The 13,273-nt window shown below is 42.1% G+C and overlaps 1 protein-coding gene across 1 annotated transcript in view; it reads right to left on the minus strand.

Moving 5' to 3' along the window:
• The window catches only part of LOC139385941 (ATP-binding cassette subfamily G member 4-like), a 29,644-nt gene extending 24,773 nt beyond the window's left edge, over positions 1-4,871 (minus strand). Inside the window, exons 1-2 of the mRNA XM_071131244.1 lie at positions 4,776-4,871; positions 4,571-4,610 (exon numbers count right to left, since the gene is read on the minus strand). The gene's annotated coding sequence lies outside the window, so the exon portion shown is untranslated. The remainder of the gene's footprint in view (positions 1-4,570; positions 4,611-4,775) is intronic.
• Between the last annotated feature and the right edge of the window lie 8,402 nt (positions 4,872-13,273).

Consider the following 13,273-nt stretch of genomic DNA (forward strand, 5'->3'; position numbering starts at 1 on the left):
ACAAAATGTATTCTTCCTTCCTTCCTATCCATAAAGTACAGGTCTGTAAGGTGGAGCTGGTCTAGATGTTGGTGCTCTGGCAAGAAGCACATACTGTATCTGGTTGCAGTCTAAAGGGGCTGTGCTGATGCATAGACATCACTGAGTAGCAGCAAGTCCCAGGAGGTTGTTTTGAGGAGAGGAAACACCACTGGCTAACTGCAGAGGCAATGAACAAACATGTTTGTCTGTCTGTCTGTCTACCCAATCCTCAGAGTCAAACACCATGGATTCGGTTCTGCTCAAGCTGTCAGGGGGATATGTGCTTGTGATAAGAGCTAGCTGTAGTTTCACTTTGATAAGAATTGTAGGATTGTATAACGTTCCCTGGGAACTTCGGGAATTACATGTAGGGGTAACTGTATTCCTAGGACTTCCACTGTCTCGGGAGATGATGAGCGCCTGAGAAATGCAATATTCTCTGTGATCATAACGTGATGAATCGGTTATTATAAAGATGATGGAAATAGAGATATGTAATCTGGATTTTGTTCCGAGTAGAGTCCACTGTAAAGTTCCCAGACGAAGGTGGTATAGTAATTTGTCCTTTTTTTCTGAAGACAGAAGTCACATTTAATCACTCATGGGTTCCTAATCCGTCGAGGATTAACATTAACTTTCTTTTACCCTTGATCTGGGAGGGCTGGGAGCTGATGCTGGGAGCTAAGGTCTGGAGCCTTGGGAAAGTTGCAGCCGTTACAGGTACGCTGCCAAGCACGGGCATTCCAATAATGTATGGGAATGGTGTGATCCTCGACTTGCCCTTATTACAAATCTCGGCGCACACATTCTACTGACGGAGGGGAGAGAGGAAACCCTATTGGCCTCAAGGGACCCAGATTTGACAAAAGATACAGCCATGTTACGTGGGCCTAATATGTCACGAGTCATGACAGCCAAACTAGAAACTACGATACTCTAGGCTAATCCATGCCTGTCCTCTTCTGAACTGACCTCACTTACCAGGCCTTAGATCATTCAACCCAAACATCCCATAGCAGGCCTACAGTACAGTACATACCTTATGATACCGACATATGGATTACATAACATCTATATCTATTAACGTTCATACATTTTTGTTCAGGAAGATATTAACATTTTACCTGTTATATTTGAATGCCAGGATAATTGTGTCTCATTTCACAAATATTTAAATCAGGACCGTTTTTTTGGGGTCAGATGTGCATTTCCATCTACACTTTAAAAAAAGGTTCTAAATGGTTCTTCAGCTTGTCTCTGTAGAAGACCATGTAATGGTCCCAGGTAGAACCCCTAGAACCTTCTCGGGTGACAAAGGTTTCATGTAGAACCCTTGTCCCTGTGTAGAGAGGAACTGTTGGAGCCTTTTTTTCTAATAGTGCCAGACTGTGTGTAAACGTTGGTTAGTTCAGGAAATCAAGAAGGGTTCAATTAAGTTACTACTTTTACAACATATCCTAAAGACAGAGCTGGCGAACACAATGGGGTGGAGAAATGGATCTACGGGTCTAACCTCTACTGTTATCATATGAACCATATCCTATCACATATCCTTTCACATCACATCAATCTGACTACATTTATGCATTTGTTTGATCACTATGTTATGACAGGAAGGAGAGCAAAAGATGACCATATTTCAACTAAGAGCTGAGGAAGGCAAGCTTTTTGATAAGTAATGTAGAACCTCTGCCTGAAGAATAATGAGATCAACAGGGAAGTGGGCTTGGTCTCTTATGACTTACTGTGTAGTCTTCTAGTAAGACCTAAATTCGTAGAAGAGTCTTTGGAGAAAGGCTCAAATTCTAACTGTCTGTACAGCACAGTCCCCCCCCCCCCCCCCCCCCCCACCACCACCACCACATATAGAACACGCTGATTTGCCACGTTAAAACAGTGGAGTTGAAAGGAGTCGGTTAACCCATGTCATCATGTCCAAATCCATGGAAGTAAAACAAATAATGGCATGACACACCAGGCTAATCAATGCATCCCACTGATGTTATGATATCTTATAAACAGGTCCCTGATTGGCTCCATTTCTCACAATTAGACCCTATCTATATGAATTAACCAGTCAAAATAGCTATATCTACACCGTAAAGGGGTTAGCATGAATCTGACAGTATTTTACAGGCAGCTCGGGGCAAGTAAAAATCTGTATTTAATATTACAGTACACCTACTGTGATATAAAAACAGTATCAAAGCAAGTACTGTGTCATGACACATAGTACAATACCGTAGAATGTACTGTATTTTACTGTAAAAAGTAAACGCTACTGTAATTGGAATTAATTCATGGATGAATGAATGAATGAATGGATAAATTAACTAAATTCAGTGAGGGGAGAGGTTTGTATTTCACAGTATTTTACTTTTTACTGTAATTACAAGGGATTGATGCAAGCAGGTTGGCTGCTAGATAAAGTGTTTACACATTACAGCATATTAATGACTTCTAGACGTCTTAACAAAGGCTTCCAAACTGGCAGCGACTACAGGGCAAAATAGGCCAAAAGGACCAAAATGCTCAACCATTTAAGGTTTAAGACTAGCTGCCACTCCAACCTGTCCCCTATAGATAGATAAAGCTCTGTTTTGTAGGAATGTTCATACTATCATCCCGTGCCCAAGAAAGGGACAGTAACTGAACTGAATGACTACCGACCAGCAGCATTCACATCCGTCATCCTGAAGTGCTTCGAGAGGCTAGTCAAAGACCACATAACCTCCTCCCTCCGCGACACACTCGACCGTCTCCAAATCGCCTACCATCCCGACAGATCCACGAATGACGTAATCGCCATTGCACTGCACACTGCCCTCACCCAACTGGACAAAACCAATGCATATGTGAGGATGCTGTTCGTCGACTACAGCTCGGCCTTAAATACCATAGTGCCTTCTAAGCTCACCACAAAAGCACAAGGCCCTGGGACTGAGCTATCTCCCTATGCAACTGGGTCCTAGACTTTGTGATGGACCGCCCCCAGGTGGGGAAAGTAGGCAACTACCTCTTCCACACGGATCCTCAACACGGGGGGCCCCGCAAGGGTGCGTCCTCAGTCCCCTTCTGTACTCTCTGTATACCCACCACTGCATCTAACTCCATCATAAAGTTTGCTGATGACACGACAGTAGTAGGCCTGATTACCAACAACGACGCTACGGCCTACAGGGAGGAGGTAGGCACTCTGACGTTGTGGAGCAAGGTAAACAACCTCTCCCTCAACATCAGCAAAACAAAGGAACTGATTGTGGACTTCAGGAGGCCATCCTCATCAACGGGGCCGCCGTGGAGACGGTCAAAAACTTTAAGTTCCTCGGTGTACACATCTCCGGAGGAGCTGAAATGGTCAAACTACACAGACACGGTGGTGAAAAAGGCACAACAGTGACTTTTCAACCTCAGGAAGCTGAAAAAATGTGACCTGTCCCTGAGGGACCTCGCAGTGTTCTACAGGGGCACCATAGAGAGCATACTGTTGGGCTGCATCACAGCTTGGTACGGCAACTTGGTATCACTGCCGACCATAAGGCGCTACAGAGGGTGGTACGCTCAGTCGAATGCAACATTGGGTGCACACTGCCTGCCCTCCAGGACACCTACAACACCAGGTGTCGCAGGAAGGCCAGGAAGATCATCAGGGACCCCAGCCATCCGAGCCACGGACTGTTCTCTCTGCTTCCATCACTCAGACGCAGGCAGTATAGGATCATCATGGAAAAAAACCTGAAAGAATGGCCAATAGCTTCTACACCCAGACCATCAGGCTGCCTAATAGCCACCACTAATCAGATACCTGCTCTGCCTGTCCCCCTACTGCACCCCTGGGCTCCTCCTCCCCTGTTGCTCCCCCTGTGGAGATCTCCCCCCAACAGACATTTACCCTGCCCTCACCCCAATGATAATTTACCATGTTACAATTGTAAATATGTATATATTATTTTTTTTATTTTTTTATTGTTAATTTACTTCCCTTTGATCTGCACTGTTGCAGATCAGAGTTTAAGATTTTCTCTGTACCCTGCATTTACATCTGCAACCTTGTGATTGTGATTAATAAACTCTCTAAATCTTTACATTTTAAATTGATGGGGCACTATAATCAGATAGGGTGTTAAATTGGTACACTATTCCTCCCCTCATGGATGCAACAAATATAGCCTTATACAAGGCACACCTCAAAATAAATTAATGAGCCAGAAACAACAATACCATGCAACCACTAGAGGTCAAAATGTTTTTGGTGCTCCAAAGATATGGTACACTACTGTATTCTGTGGAGTGGAATTACAGTACCATTTTAAAAAGAGCAATTTTCTCACAATGCACCATAATATACCATAACTTTTCCCACAAAGCACCATAACGTTTCAGAGTTTTTTTTATTTATTTACTGTTGATAATACCTAAAATTACCATTTCAATGACCGTTTTCTGTTAGTGTATATGTAGTAAATCCATCTGATTAACTTTGATACAATGACAAATGTCATAATACTTCATAATAATAATTGTTTTAAATCGTTATAAAATAACTCACCTGAAGTTAACTCAGGATAAGAGGAATGTATTCTGTTCCTCTATCATGTGAATTAAGACAAGACAGGATTAATTTAACAGCTCTTGTATATATAAAAAAAAAGAAGATTGAATCATACAAAATAACAGAAATGACAGGTGACGTTCGATGTCAAGTAGCACATGCGGATCACAATAACGTCTGGTCCATGTTGATGCGTCTTTACGATTAGGATGTGAAGGTGGCAGTTCGCTCTCTTCTTCTAAATCCTTAGGTGCACTAGAACTGGCAGATCTGTCCTGAAATAGAAAGATCCGCTCTCATTTCCCGAGATGTGACGACTATCCGTCATTCAGAGTCCCATTTCGGAAAGATAGCCCAACCTGGGGTTCTGTGACTAAATGCAACGTTCAACTAAATAAAAAAATGACAACTGATACAATGACAGACCTTACATTCGCGGCTTCCCAATAAGTTTGCTTTTTCTGGCGGTATTCAGCCTATCTTCACACTGCGTACCGCAACATAGGCTGCTAGGCTACACGGTCGGCGGTATTGCCAGCTTCTAGCATTCAGCGCTCTCTGCCTGTGTCGCTAAGGCGTTCCTAGCGGGCGTTCTGGGTGTGGATCAGGGGTCCGTTTTGAGGCGAGATGTTAAAGCGTCAATCAGTAGTTGTAACAATATCAAAGCATCCCCGCCACTGTTTAGCTAAAAAGTTGAGGGATGGGACTGGAGAAATGTAACCACTCTCAAATTCAATTACAGAGATATGGATGCTAGGACTATTTTCACATGGGGAAAAAAAAATCGGGGCCATGCTGCCTGCTACATTGTTCTTGGGAATACAGATCCATTCATCTTAATTCAGGATGACAGGGGAAGTGATGTAAACTGTATACTACATCAATGGATTATCTACAGAATAGTCTTATAGTAATAGTTTCTAATATCTTAGAAATTGATATTTAATGTAGCTATGCAGGGCCTATTTATATATATTTTTTGCCATTTTATAATCTATGTTATGTAGGCCTATGTATAGCCTACATCAGTTGTATCAGACCAGTCTTGTCCCCCAGCTTGCCCCCCTTTCTCTGAAACGTAGGCCCACTGTCTGTTAGCCTACATCTCAAAACTATTGCAAACTATGAGGGCTGACAAGTGCGTGTGTGTATGTGTTTTATATCTTCAAGCAATGTTCATAATATTGTTGTTCCTTTAGGTTGTTGGAGACAACATCGAATTCCACGGATAAATGCAGGGATGTGATGATAATGGCAACGTGCCACAGCTAGTTGACTGGGGGCTGCATTTCTAAGAGACAGTCTCAGCACTCTGAACACTGCATGGCAAGTTGAGGCTTGAACACCTGAAAATGCACAAACGTCCACTGTTGCATTGTTTCGTTGTCATTTCGTGTCCCTCCACAGCTACAGGGCAGGAATTTGTCTGCATTGACTCCTGGCGTGTGGGGTGTGGGGTGTGGGGAAGATGTACGCTATAATTCAATCAATTGCAGATGAAGAAAAACCACACTCCGGGTTCCCTCAGAACATACATGCTTTATTCTGAGGACTTGTTGGTTTATGTCCACATCCAATGCCCCTTTAAGCCGGCACCTGTTCCATTGATGCTGATGCTGCAGAGTCTAGGTTACTTTGGGTGAGGCTTGAGGTTACTAGAGTTCAGATGACTTCTCAAGTGTATACACCAACACACTATCTAACAATAAAGCATGATCAGATCTACTATAGCTTCATAAGTGTGTACATAATGTACTGTAGGTTCATATTGAGATAAGATACAGTGTATTCGGAAAGTATTCAGACCCCTTGACTTTTTCTACATTTTGTTACGTTACAGCCTTATTCTAAAATGGATGAAATCCTTTTTTTACTCATCAATCCACAGTACCCCATGATGACAAAGCAAAAATAGGTTTAACATTTAAAAAAAAAATACTAATAATAAAATTACTGAAATATATTTACATAAGTATTAAGAACCTTTACTCAGTACTTTGTTGATGCACCTTTGGCAGCGATTACAGCCTTGGGTCTTCTTGAGTATGACGCTACAAGCTTGGAACACCTGCATTTGGAGAGTTTCTCCCATTCTTCTCTGCAGATCTCCTCAAGCTCAGTCAGGTTGGATGGGGAGGCGTCGCTGCACAGCTATTTTCAGGTCTTACCAGAGATGTTTGATCGGGTTCAAGTCCGGGCTCTGGCTGGGCCACTCAAGGACATTCAGAGACTTGTCCTGACACCACGCCTGCGTTGTCTTGGCTGTGTGCCAAACTTCTTCCATTTAACAATGATGGAGGCCAATGTGTTCTTGGGGACCTTCAATGCTGCATAAATGTTTTGGTACCCTTCCCCAGATTGGTGCCTCAACACAATCCTGTATCGGAGCTATACAGACAATTCTTTCAACCTTTTCTCTGACATGCACTGTCAGCTGTGGGACCTCATAAAGACAGCTGTGTGCCTTTCCAAATCATGTCCAATCAATTGAATTTACCGCAGGTTGTAGAAACATTTCAAGGATGGTCAATGGAAACAGGATGCGCCTGAGCTCAATTTCGAGTCTCATAGCAAAGGGTCTGAATACTTATGTTAAGGTATTTCTTTTTTCTATTTTTAATAGATTTTCAAACATTTCTAAAAACCTGTTTTTGCTTTGTCATTGTATGGTATGATTGATGAGGGGGAAAAAATATTTTATGAATTTTCGATTAAGGCTGTAACATAACAAAATGTTATGCTTTCAGAATGCACTGTATATTGAAAAAGGCTGTATGGTTGGAAATGATTATTATATCTAACAAATCAACATGCTCAATTTCATCATAAAAAAAATCTTTATTGAGCTAACTTTGAATGATTTGGAAGCATGCCTTTATTCTTTATCGAAATGGTTGTGGCCCTCCATTTAAGTTGTTACATACTGGAATGGTGACCCCTGGTGGAGAAGCAAAGGTAACTTAAAGAGCCCACTATAGATTTATTTACAATAATATTTGATGTAGGTTCATACTTGTAGACGCAATGGTACATTGGGGATTAGGCGCAGGACCAAAACCATTGAATTAGGAATTAGAACTCTGGGGTCCTCATTCTGGAGCATCATAAGATATATTCAAAGGCAGAGCAGAGAGAGAGCAGGATAAAGATTTGCGAGCTGCGGGATGGGGGGGGGGGGGGGGGGGGATTGATCCGCAGAAGAATCAAGAACAATAAACAGCCTGGATAACTTCACATAACAGATAGTTCACGCAAATGAACCTTCTGTATATGAACTCTGTTTCCTTAACCAGAATATTCTGTGTGAGACTTAGATCCCTATACTCCACATAGCCAGAGCTCTAGGAATATAGTAATAGTAAAGTACAATACAATACAGGTACCTCTATGGCCATAGCCAGTAATCACTAACATTAGCTTGTGTACATAACCAGAGACACTATTCAGTTTACATAAAAATGGACCTAAGGTACCATGCTCTTGTTTGGATGGATCAACCACCTCAAAGTATTGATGCTGTTCGATAGAAATGAATTGACTGATTACAGCCCTTACCTCATTAAAAGGAAGTATGCTGGAAGGAGGAGCACTGACACACACGCACGCACACACACACACAGACACGCACAAGGCATGCAAAGGCAAAGTGGTTATTTATTGGTAATTTGTTTAATACGGTCTTAGATTTAGCACTCCTACCACCAGGTCATACATGGTTGGTGGTAGGAGTGCTCCTCTGCTTCCAATGTCAGAATGGAAGGTGTTCTTTGGATGAAAGGCTCTTCTGGGCGTAATGAAGTAAACAAGTTAAATGCCACTGTGTAATTCTAAAAAGCCCTCATTAAATTGGTTCATCTTTATTGAAAAAAGATGCGTGTAGATTCAAGAATTCTGTCACGCCCTGATCTGTTTCACCTGTCCTTGTGCTTGTCTCCAACCCCTCCAGGTGTCGCCCATCTTCCCCATTATCCCCTGTGTATTTGTACCTGTGATTTCTGTCTGTCTGTTGCCAGTTCGTCTTGTTTGTTCAAGCCTACCGGCGGTTTGTCTCAACTCCTGATTTTTCCTTTGCCAAGATAATCCATCCACAGGTGTGGCATATCAAGAAGCTGATTAAACAGCATGATCATTACACAGGTGCACCTAGCTGTATTCCCACTCATGTGAAATCCATAGATTAGGTCCTAATGAATTTATTTGAATTGACTGATTTCCTTACATGAACTAAAAATGTTGCATGTTGAGTTTATATATATTTTTTCAATATGCTTGACCTTAATTGTTGTGGCCCTCATTCTAAGTAATTGCTGAATGGTGACCCCCAGTGGAGAAAGGGAAGCTAAAGCGCCTAGTCTATTGGCATCTAAAAATTGAATATTTGGCATGGTAATGTGTGACAAGGAGTTGGCATGATAGCACTTGTAAACAGATTGGCACTCACGCCACATGCCAGTTCAAAACATACATTACACATACATTGCACGATAGCATCAGACAAAGGGAAGAGGAAGTACATCTTATTATTTTCTGTCCTTGGCATTCTACAGATAAGGAGTGGTTCAACAGAAAAATGTAGTACTGTACACTTCCAACCGGACCTGAATACATGATGAGTATGAGGACCGTTGCACCTGTTCTCTCCACAGCTCTGCTGTTGCTGGTTCCTGGGATCCTGACTGAAAGTAATGTCAAATATACTTACTTACTACTGCTTAGTAAAGTAATCTCTATAACCTATACACTACAGTATAGTTGACTTTGTAAATGACAATTTCAACAGTCTTCCGTTAAACTGGTCGTAGTCAACAGCATCTTAAACACACCCAATGGGACCTACAGTACTGATGTCGCATTCAGAGGGATCCTTAGCGGTGCCATGAGAAGACTAACAGGAGACCAATGCAGGATTCAAGTTAGTAGATTACTAGGTTAGATTGTCTCATTGTTAGATGCTGTATTGTTAGATTCTTAGCAGTTGATGTGTCAGTGATTGCATTGTATGTCAGATGTCATTGGTGAACACAGTTGTTTTTGCAGTTTCACCTACACAGAGGACTGCAACTATGGTCCCTTCTTTTGGGGGGTGGGAGGGGGGGGGGTTGCTTAGGGACAAGTCACCTGATGTAAATAATGGAAAAAGCATGCATGTTATTTACAATGACGGTCATAAAATATAACAACACCTCTGTCACACAAATGCTGCACATACTGGATAACTACTCACACATTGACCTATTTGGACATTATTTCTGCAGGTATTGGCTGTTATATCCCAGAACCAAGTGACCTCATCATCCTGAGATTTACAGTGGTCATCTCGGGCTCTCGCTCTGTGAGTGGCAACCGTTAGAATCCTGGATACCTGGCAGCAAGAAGTCATGTAGAAAATGTAATGTTCTGTAGTGCAAGGTGACATTCGTTGCATTGCATGGCATGGAGTGATACTGCGTTTTGCACGTGTCTTCAATGTCAAAGATAGTTGTGGTATTCTGGCATTTCACAACGTCTCAAATAAAAATGAAACGCGTTGTTTTTGCCGTTTCACTCACACAGAGGACACCAAACTACGGTCCCTTCCTGGTGAGTGTGAATGGTGTGGCTGGGAACAAAACTGAGAAATCTTTCTGGGAGCTCCTTGTTCAGACTTGGGGGGGCTACACTCAGATCTAATGTGGGTGAGTAATGGTGGAATGTTTTTTCGGTCGGTTAATACAATCGGTTGGACCATCTGTCTGTTTGCATCTTTCTCTCTCTGTAAAGCTATACATATACAGTAAGGAAAATACAGTAAGGAAAATACAGTAAGGAAAAAAGCATGGATGACTTATTTTCCAGTCATTCCTCAATCATTCATTAAATATATCAGCTGTCATAAACATTTTGTACATGCTGTATAACTACTCACACCATGACCTTTTGGACATTATTTCTGCAAGTATTGGTTGTTATATCCCAGAACAAAATTACTGCATTGTCCAGAAAATTACAATGTACACCCCGAGCTTGCAATCCGCGAGTGGCAGAAGTACGAATCCGGGCGTGTTGTTGTTTCTGATGTGTTCGTTTTTTTGTTTTCTAATCTAAGCCAAGCCTCAGTCCCTACCATGCATAACACTAAAACACTAACCCCATGCCGGAACCTTAGTCACTACCATACCACACCCTAAGTCACTAACTAACCCCATACTCAACCCTAAGTCACTTACTAACCCCATACTCAACCCTAAGTCACTAACTAACCCCATACTCAACCCTAAGTCACTAACTAACCCCATACTCAACCCTAAGTCACTAACTAACCCCATACTCAACCCTAAGTCACTAACTAACCCCATACTCAACCCTAAGTCACTTACTAACCCCATACTCAACCCTAAGTCACTAACTAACCCCATACTCAACCCTAAGTCACTTACTAACCCCATACTCAACCCTAAGTCACTAACTAACCCCATACTCAACCCTAAGTCACTAACTAACCCCATACTCACCCCTAAGTCACTAACTAACCCCATACTCAACCCTAAGTCACTTACTAACCCCATACTCAACCCTAAGTCACTAACTAACCCCATACTCAACCCTAAGTCACTTACTAACCCCATACTCAACCCTAAGTCACTAACTAACCCCATACTCAACCCTAAGTCACTAACTAACCCCATACTCACCCCTAAGTCACTAACTAACCCTATACTCAACCCTAAGTCACTAACTAACCCCAAGTCACTAACTAACCCCATACTCAACCCTAAGTCACTAACTAACCCCATACTCAACCCTAAGTCACTGACTAACCCCATACTCAACCCTAAGTCACTAACTAACCCCATACTCAACCCTAAGTCACTAACTAACCCCATACTCAACCCTAAGTCACTAACTAACACCTAAATCATTAGCAGGGAGGTTCACTCGCTTAACACATCTTAATCGGCAGATAAATATTGGCTGGTTTCTGTGACAGTGATTTTCAACCCGTGTAAAAGTTATTTTGTGTGATCATGTTGGAACAGACAGTAGCTTCTGATCAATACTGTATTGTGATTTGAAAACGTGCCACAGTTTGTGCTACAATTGATGTAATTTTAAAAAAAAAACATGGTTATGAAATAATTCTCTAATTGTTTGAATTCCATTTAATTTTACGATGAACATTTACCCTGACATCATAGTAAATACGGAGCCAAGGCATGGGTTCCTTGTTCTTTCTTGGTAAAGACCAAGAAGAATGAAGATAGAAGATGAGGACGAAGAAAATGAAAATACCTCTTTGAAGACTGTTAAACAAACGATGAATGAAGAACTATGAATAAAATAAAATATATTTAATTAGACACACAATTAATGAATGTAGATAGCAAAAGCTAAGGTTGCCCAGCTCGGCGGAGATACGATCTTCGGCAAAAATATTATTTGAAGGTGACGTCTGTGTCCGTCAAGGAGTCTCCTTTTCTTTTGGGGATTGGTTCTCCATGCTTACGCTCTGACATGTTTTGGTGTTGTTTGTATTGGTGATATTGGTCGATACATTTCTCTAGCCTCATAATGTGTTTTGTGTTGTTATCCAGATTGAAGGTTATTGCCCACGAGTATGTGGAGTGAAGTGCTAATATTTAGTCAAACTTACAGATATTGAATATTACATTTTTATCTTGAGGCGTTCTGCACCGCTGTCTTCAGTCTGCCATGGGGGTGATGGTGTTGAGTTAGTGTGTTCTTGTGTTGCAGGGGACGTCTTGCAGTCATGCAGCTGCAATACCATGGAAGGTAGCGAGCTAGCTAGCTTTTTGTTTATCATCACTTGCCCTTTCTATAACTGCTAAATTTGTTGTTAGCTAGTTACTTCGCTAATTGTGATGATATCATATCACTGACCAGAACTGACAACGTCAACAATGGCTGGCAAGCAAATAACTAGCTTGCTAGCTAGCTAGCTGCAACTTTTGGCTATTGATTAATGTATCAAGCTGGAAAAAAAAGATGTGGGCCTCAGAGGTGGAATCACAAAAGTTGCAAACACTGGTGCAAAATCTGATCATGGAAATGTGAGAGCGCTTTGATGACCTTTGGTGGCACTCATATCCACATTCCTGCTGGTACTGCTGCCTGGTAAGGCTACAATATAGTCACTATTTTAACATGAATTCCCATTTGAATGTCATCACGATGCTTCAGTATGGTTGGCTACTTGTAGCCCTGTGTGGATCAGTCGGAGCACAGCGCATAATTGCACCGCCATGGATCATGGGCTAGATTCATACTGGGTCCAACAACATGAAAAATGTACCTGTTGCGCACAGATATTGTCTATCGTCGTTGGCAACACTCACTACAGAGTTCCAAAACTGCATCTGGAAGCAACATCGGTACAATAACTATTTGTCGCGAGCTTCATGAAATGGGTATACATGGCCGCACACACGCCTAAGATCACCATGTGCAATGCCAAGCGTCGGCTGGAGTGGTGTAAAGCTCGCTGCCATTGGACTCTGGAGCAGTGGAATCACGTTCTCTGGAGTGATGAATCATGCTTCACCATCTGGCAGTCCGACGGACAAATCTGGGCTTGGAGGATGCCAGGAGAATGCTACCTTCCCCAATGCATAGTGCCAACTGGGGCTGTTGTGTCCGACCTCACTAATGCTCTTTGTAGCTGAATGGAAGCAAGTCCTCGGGGCAATGTTTCAACATCTAGTG

This window comes from Oncorhynchus clarkii, chromosome 27 (assembly GCF_045791955.1).
Source record: "Oncorhynchus clarkii lewisi isolate Uvic-CL-2024 chromosome 27, UVic_Ocla_1.0, whole genome shotgun sequence".
Classification (NCBI taxonomy): domain Eukaryota; kingdom Metazoa; phylum Chordata; class Actinopteri; order Salmoniformes; family Salmonidae; genus Oncorhynchus; species Oncorhynchus clarkii.